Below are 6,312 nucleotides of genomic sequence, written 5' to 3'. Positions count from 1 at the left end.
ACTTTTGTTATTTTCAAAACAATGGATTCAAATCACTTTCGTATTTTAATTTATCATTACTTCTTGATGCAAAAAAAATACTGTACAGCAATGGTCGTACAGACACCGATGATGGTGAACGTTCTGGTTCTCCAATTCAGGTGGTTACTCAAGAAAATATCAAAAAAGTCAACAAATTGGTAATTTAGGTGGTTACTCAAGAAAATATCAAAAAAGTCAACAAATTGGTTATATCTAATCGTGCCTTAATATTCCGCTAGTCGGTAAAGATATCAGAAGACAGTGGGCCGTTTCGAAGAAGGTGGGCATCTGACGTGTAGTGATTGGACATAAGTCTGGACACCACACGAATGAAGTCCCTACTTACATCCAGCCCCCTGAACCATACTTTTATCGATATTTTTGGGATAATTGAGTGCATCCGCCGACCCAGATCATATTTGTCCCAAGAAGCTTGCCAGCTGGTAAGTGTTCTTTGGCAAGTCGCGCTATAGAATTCGTTGAAAGCAATCGGTCGCTCATAAATTTCACCCTCAATAGCACCACGTTTGGCTAAAATATCGGCTCTTTCATTGCCTGGAATGGAGCAATAAGCCGGGACCCAAACTCTCGTGATTTGATAATTACTATTCAAGGTGTCGTTCAGGCACTGTTTCTCTCTATGAAATTCTCAATGATATCAATGACGATGCTGACAATATATCATACACCACAACTGAACCAAGGAGACGTTGTCGTGTAATTTACGACAGGGATTGAAGATCTGAAGACAGATTAATCAATACACCCGTGCACTGTTGAATGAATGATTTCTGTTAACTTTCAAATTTCAAATTAGCTCTAAAAATCTTATTCTTACAGACAACTGTCATCAGAAACAGTGTTAATTGCAAAAACCACGGAAATAAAAACCGTGTTAATTCCGGAATCCGTGTAAAAACAGCCGTGTATAAAATATACCGTGCGAAAAAAACGTGTTAAAAGATACCTTAGTGTAGTGTGTTCATCATAAACATTCGATGTATGAAAGCCTGGAACTTGGCCTTCGCGACAAAATTCAATCCGTATTGATTTTAAGCGAAATTTAAATCTCGCTAGAATAACGGATGCTTCTACACGTAAATGATATATGTGGAATACAATTCAACAAGGCTTCTAACTCATTGTATATCATATTCAGACGTGAACGAGATGCAATTGCATTATGTTCGGTGAAGTGGTGGGGTATAAACAGAGGTGCATAGGGTGGAGAATGATAACTTTCATTACAAATTCCCTGTGTACGCGGTAGACGGTGCCAAAGAAGATTTTTTCCGGTATCCGGAATTGAATCTATGTGACGGATTTCTCTCCGGTATTCGAAATTGTGTACGAGTATTACGTATGCGACAACATAAGGTGATTTCATCATACGCGATTGATGGTTAGGGAGGGAGACATCCTTGTAAATCGCTTGTTAGCCTACGAGAAACAGTTTATCACCGCCATCCTTTCTGTTAATCATTTCATAAATTGGTCATGATATAAAGAAAAATTTCGATGTCGATTTTTCGATCAGTAGGTATGAAAGGTTTTTATAGCTTAAATTCTTCTATGTTCGAGACACAATAGCGATCGATATTACTATTCGGTCGCATATGATACCTGGCACTACATTCGCCCTCCGACGGTTAATCCATTGATTTCCGATGTGAACATAAATGTTCCTCTGGACATTTTAAAGCAAGCCATCTCTTGAAATCGTTGTTTTTCATTCTGTGTCTCATTTTTCTTCATGCGGGGGTCAGTAATTTTACCTAGAATCGTCTCTCAAAAGTGACGAAATGTTGCATGCTGCGGTTCTCTCTGCTGTCATTTGTTTCTCACATGAAATATGCGATGTGCACCAAAGTGAACATCTCATAAACCATAAACCTCTAAATTGCGGTCGAGGGACGCATGCACAAGCGCGGTACCCTGGATATGCCACTGGGTACAGATAGAGGATGACAATTCCCATCTAGCGAGTGCTTCAACTCCCATGAGGCAATAAATTTCCACTTCACTACACTGATAGCAGTCTTGTGATAGTTCTTTCCCCCTTTCCCGAAGCATCCCCAGTGCATCCGCTACAAACTACCAAAAATCGAATCGGAGAGTCGGTACGCCGCACCATGTTCAGTCGAGTGACTTGTCGAATGGTAATAGCAACCAACAAACGGGGAGACGGTCCGCGTCGAAACCATGTCACATTATCATGATAATGTCGTGTGAAAGTTTCGTTCGTCCTGCTTGCAAATTTTCCCGCTGGTGGGAAATTCTATGCTCCCGGATGTGGTACACAGTTTCAGTTTTATGCTGCTGTTGCTGCTGGGATGGTGCGGCTGTCAGGGAAGACCGTTCTTCTGGAAAGAGTGGTGAAAATCTTCGCGAGCAAATAAGAAACAATTCTTCCATCGTTCGGAGTGCACGACGGAAAGGAGAAACCATTGTTATCTTGCTTGCCGTTGCACGGTAAAGTTGACAGCTGGGATTTGGTTCAACGGATAGTTGGTTGGTTGGTTCGTTGGGTGAGGTACGCTGCTGGTTGCCGTTTCTCACTGTCGAAACTTTCCGAAATATACAAATAAAAGCGGTTATGATGGTTCCGCCTTCTCGGTGTGTATTTGTTTATGACGAACGGAATAAAAACTGCCAACAAGTTTTCTCCGTACACTTTACAATTGGTTCTACTTTATAATGTGGCTGCACTGTCGGAGAAATTTGTTTCAGAGGTGGTGGCCCCTGAATAATTTATTTCGGTAATAAAAGGGCACCCAATAAAAACCGCTTGGTTCATTCGACACAGTAATAACAAGTTGATCCAATCATGGCACCGAAGTTCGAACGAAGAAACTATGGAAAGCGAGTTCTCTAAATTGTACCAATCAGTGCACATTTTGCATAAAAACGATTGTTTGTGTTTTGTGGTCACGATTATTTTAGAAGTTACTGAACAGTGAAAAATTTCCGACAGCAGTGAGTACTTCATCCCTCGACATCGTCAGTTGCTTAATATCACAACTTGAGTCATTTATTTTTGACTAAGAGTTTGGTTTAATTTACCGATTTCAATCATTTTAGACACGTTAGCCACTATTAGATGATCGAAGATCACAGTCCAAGTAACAATTTTAATTCCCTTATAGTTCTGACTATAATTTACAAAAGTCTTGCAATTGATTCTGCAATTATTACCAGTTTTGTGACAACTAGAATTAATACCTCTTTTGGCAAGTAATACCTTTCACCCGGACTAACAATTGAACTAAAAAAAATGCAACTTGTACTAGAATAGTACCATGCACACACCCTTAATACTGATTTCATACATTCTTCTTAAAACTTTGTTGTTAGTTCAATTCTTTCATAAATATAATTTTGTGTGTATAAGTGTTTATAGGATGACAGTTTCACTCACTGCTAATATTAGGGTTAAGTACATTTATGGCACATTCCTAGTGGGCTATTTTGTTAAGGCGGCGCTTTTTTTCCTAAGTTGAATCAATAAATCTTCCATAAGGAAAAATAAACCAATCAGTTCATTCCGCTTAAAATTGCAATTCAAGAAAAGCGAAAATCTTAGTCTAAAACTCTTCCGTTTTCCTTAAAACTGCTCGAGAAAAATTATTCCAGTTTCAGATTACTTCCACTAACACATTTATTAAAGCAACAAACACATTCCTATATGGATTTCCTCTTGCAGAAATTTTTGCGATTTAAAGATTTAAGTACCTTCTATTAGTAAACCAGCAAAATGGGAACCTTTAATTTAACACGCGAAAGGCAATGTATATGGAATGTTGTCGTAGCACTATTTATTTTCCCGAAAAACTACTTTTGTAACATAAAAAATTTAGTTTTGTTAATTTAGCGCAATCTAATAGAAATGCATTGAAGCAGTGTTGCTAACTTTTTTTAGGAAACTAAAATCTATATTCATGAAATGTAAGCAATTTTCCATCAAACGTTGGTGAAAATTGATCAAAACTGATATTTCATCCTAAAAGTTAGGCTTAACATTCATTTGAGAATAAATTATTATTAAAGAAGATTGTTTGAAACTCAATCGTGCAAGCCACTTTGATAAAATGTACGTAATACACAAATTACCAATACAAGTGAACTTGGTTTACTCTGGATCCTTTTTTTTTTTATTTTTATTTAATAACATATTTTAAGGCACATTGCGTTAAGCTATAAGATGCCGAGGGCATATGTTTAAACTACTTAAACTAGATTTTTTTATTTTTATTTTCACACCATATGAGCTTTGGGAGATCTAGTCTTCAGCGGGTGGTCGGCAGTGGCTAGCTGGATCTTGTACGCTGGAGTAAACTGCCACGACGTTGGTACGCATCACTGTTGGTCGCATCTTTTCGTTCGTGTGGGTCCGCGGAAAACACCCCCGACTACGGGGAGCCGGCTGATGGCCCGCATAATCATCGACTTGAGCGGCTCTCCGTGGTGGTGAATTTTGTGGAAGAGAAGGAAAGAAACAGAGAGAAGTTTATGTTGTTGAAAAAGGTGGTAAGGGAGCGAAACTACTTAGGTCAGCGATAAGATCTAATTAGTTGACATCGAGATGGTGAAAAGACGGGGACGGGGGAGCAAAAATTAGTGACAGCAGAAAGATCTTGTTAGTTTTTCGATGAAGATGGTGGACAGACGACAGTTGGGGAGGTTCGAGCGGATGTTAGGGTCGAGGTAGAAGGAGGATGTTGTGGAACCCTTCAGCAGATCAGACTTGTAAGTTAATATTCTTTATGAACTCATATAAGAGCAGCATATAGGGAAGGTCTCGATGGGCCAACACGTCTCGTATTGGGACCATGGGTGATATACCTCGGGCCCGAAGGGAGTCAATTAGCTGTGATCTGGCGCCACAATACTCGGTACATACCCAGACAACATGTTCAATGTCGTGATAACCCTTACCGCAAGTGCAGAGACCGCTCTCCACGAGGCCGATACGCCGGAGGTGCGTATCCAAGGTGTTATGATTAGACATGAGCCGGGACATCACACGAATGAAATCCCGACCCACATTCATCCCTCTGAACCAAGGTTTCGTCGATACCTTTGGGATAATGGAGTGTAACCATCGTCCCAGTTCCCCATTACTCCATGAAGTTTGCCAACTTTCGAGCGTCCTTTGACGAGATACACTGAAAAATTCGTTGAAGCAAATTGGTCTTTCATAAATTTCACCTTCTAATGCGCCCACCTTAGCCAACGCGTCTGCCTCTTCATTGCCTGGAACGGAACAATGTGATGGGACCCAGACTAAGGATATTAAATAAGACCGACCAGATAAAGTTCTCAAGTGTTCCCGTATTTTCCCCAGGAAATATGGGGGATACTTTCCTGGCTTCATTGCCCGGATAGCTTCTATTGAGCTTAGACTGTCCGTGACAATGAAGTAATGGTCTTTGGGCAAGGTTTCAATGATCTCGAGGGTGTACTGAATAGCAGCTAATTCTGCGACGTAAACTGAAGCCGGATCACTGAGTTTGTAAGAAGCGGTGATGTTTTGATTGAAGATGCCGAAGCCTGTGGACCTGTTGATGTTTGATCCGTCAGTGTAAAACACCTTTTCACAGTTGACTGTTCTAAATTTATTATAAAAAATATTTGGGGCCACTTGAGGGCGCACGTGATCCGGAATTCCACGAATTTCTTCTCTCATGAATGTGTCGAAAAACACAGTAGAATCAGAAGTATCCAAGAAATGAGCACGGTTGGAAACAAACGAAGAAGGATTAATATTCTGAGCCATGTAATCAAAATACAAGGACATAAAACGGGTCTGAGAATTGAGTTCGACAAGCCTTTCGAAGTTTTCAATCACCATCGGATTCATGATATCGCATCGGATAAGCAATCGATATGAGAGATCCCAGAATCGGTTTTTCAACGGTAAGACGCCCGCGAGCACTTCGAGACTCATCGTGTGAGTCGACTGCATGCAACCTAAGGCAATACGCAAACAACGATACTGTATTCTTTCCAGCTTAATGAAATGCGTATTCGCGGCGGAGCGAAAGCAGAAACACCCATATTCCATTACGGACAATATCGTTGTTTGGTACAGCCTAATCAGGTCTCCTGGGTGGGCACCCCACCAAGTTCCGGTTATTGTACGAAGAAAATTGATTCTCTGCTGGCATTTTTGTTTCAGATACCTAATGTGACATCCCCAGGTGCCTTTGGAGTCGAACCAGACCCCGAGATATTTAAATGTGAAGACCTGAGCTATGTTTTCACCCCCTAGTTGAAGCTGTAGTTGTGCTG

The sequence above is a fragment of the Malaya genurostris genome, chromosome 2, assembly GCF_030247185.1.
Source record: "Malaya genurostris strain Urasoe2022 chromosome 2, Malgen_1.1, whole genome shotgun sequence".
Lineage (NCBI taxonomy): Eukaryota > Metazoa > Arthropoda > Insecta > Diptera > Culicidae > Malaya > Malaya genurostris.
Note: the sequence above shows the minus strand (reverse complement) of the source record.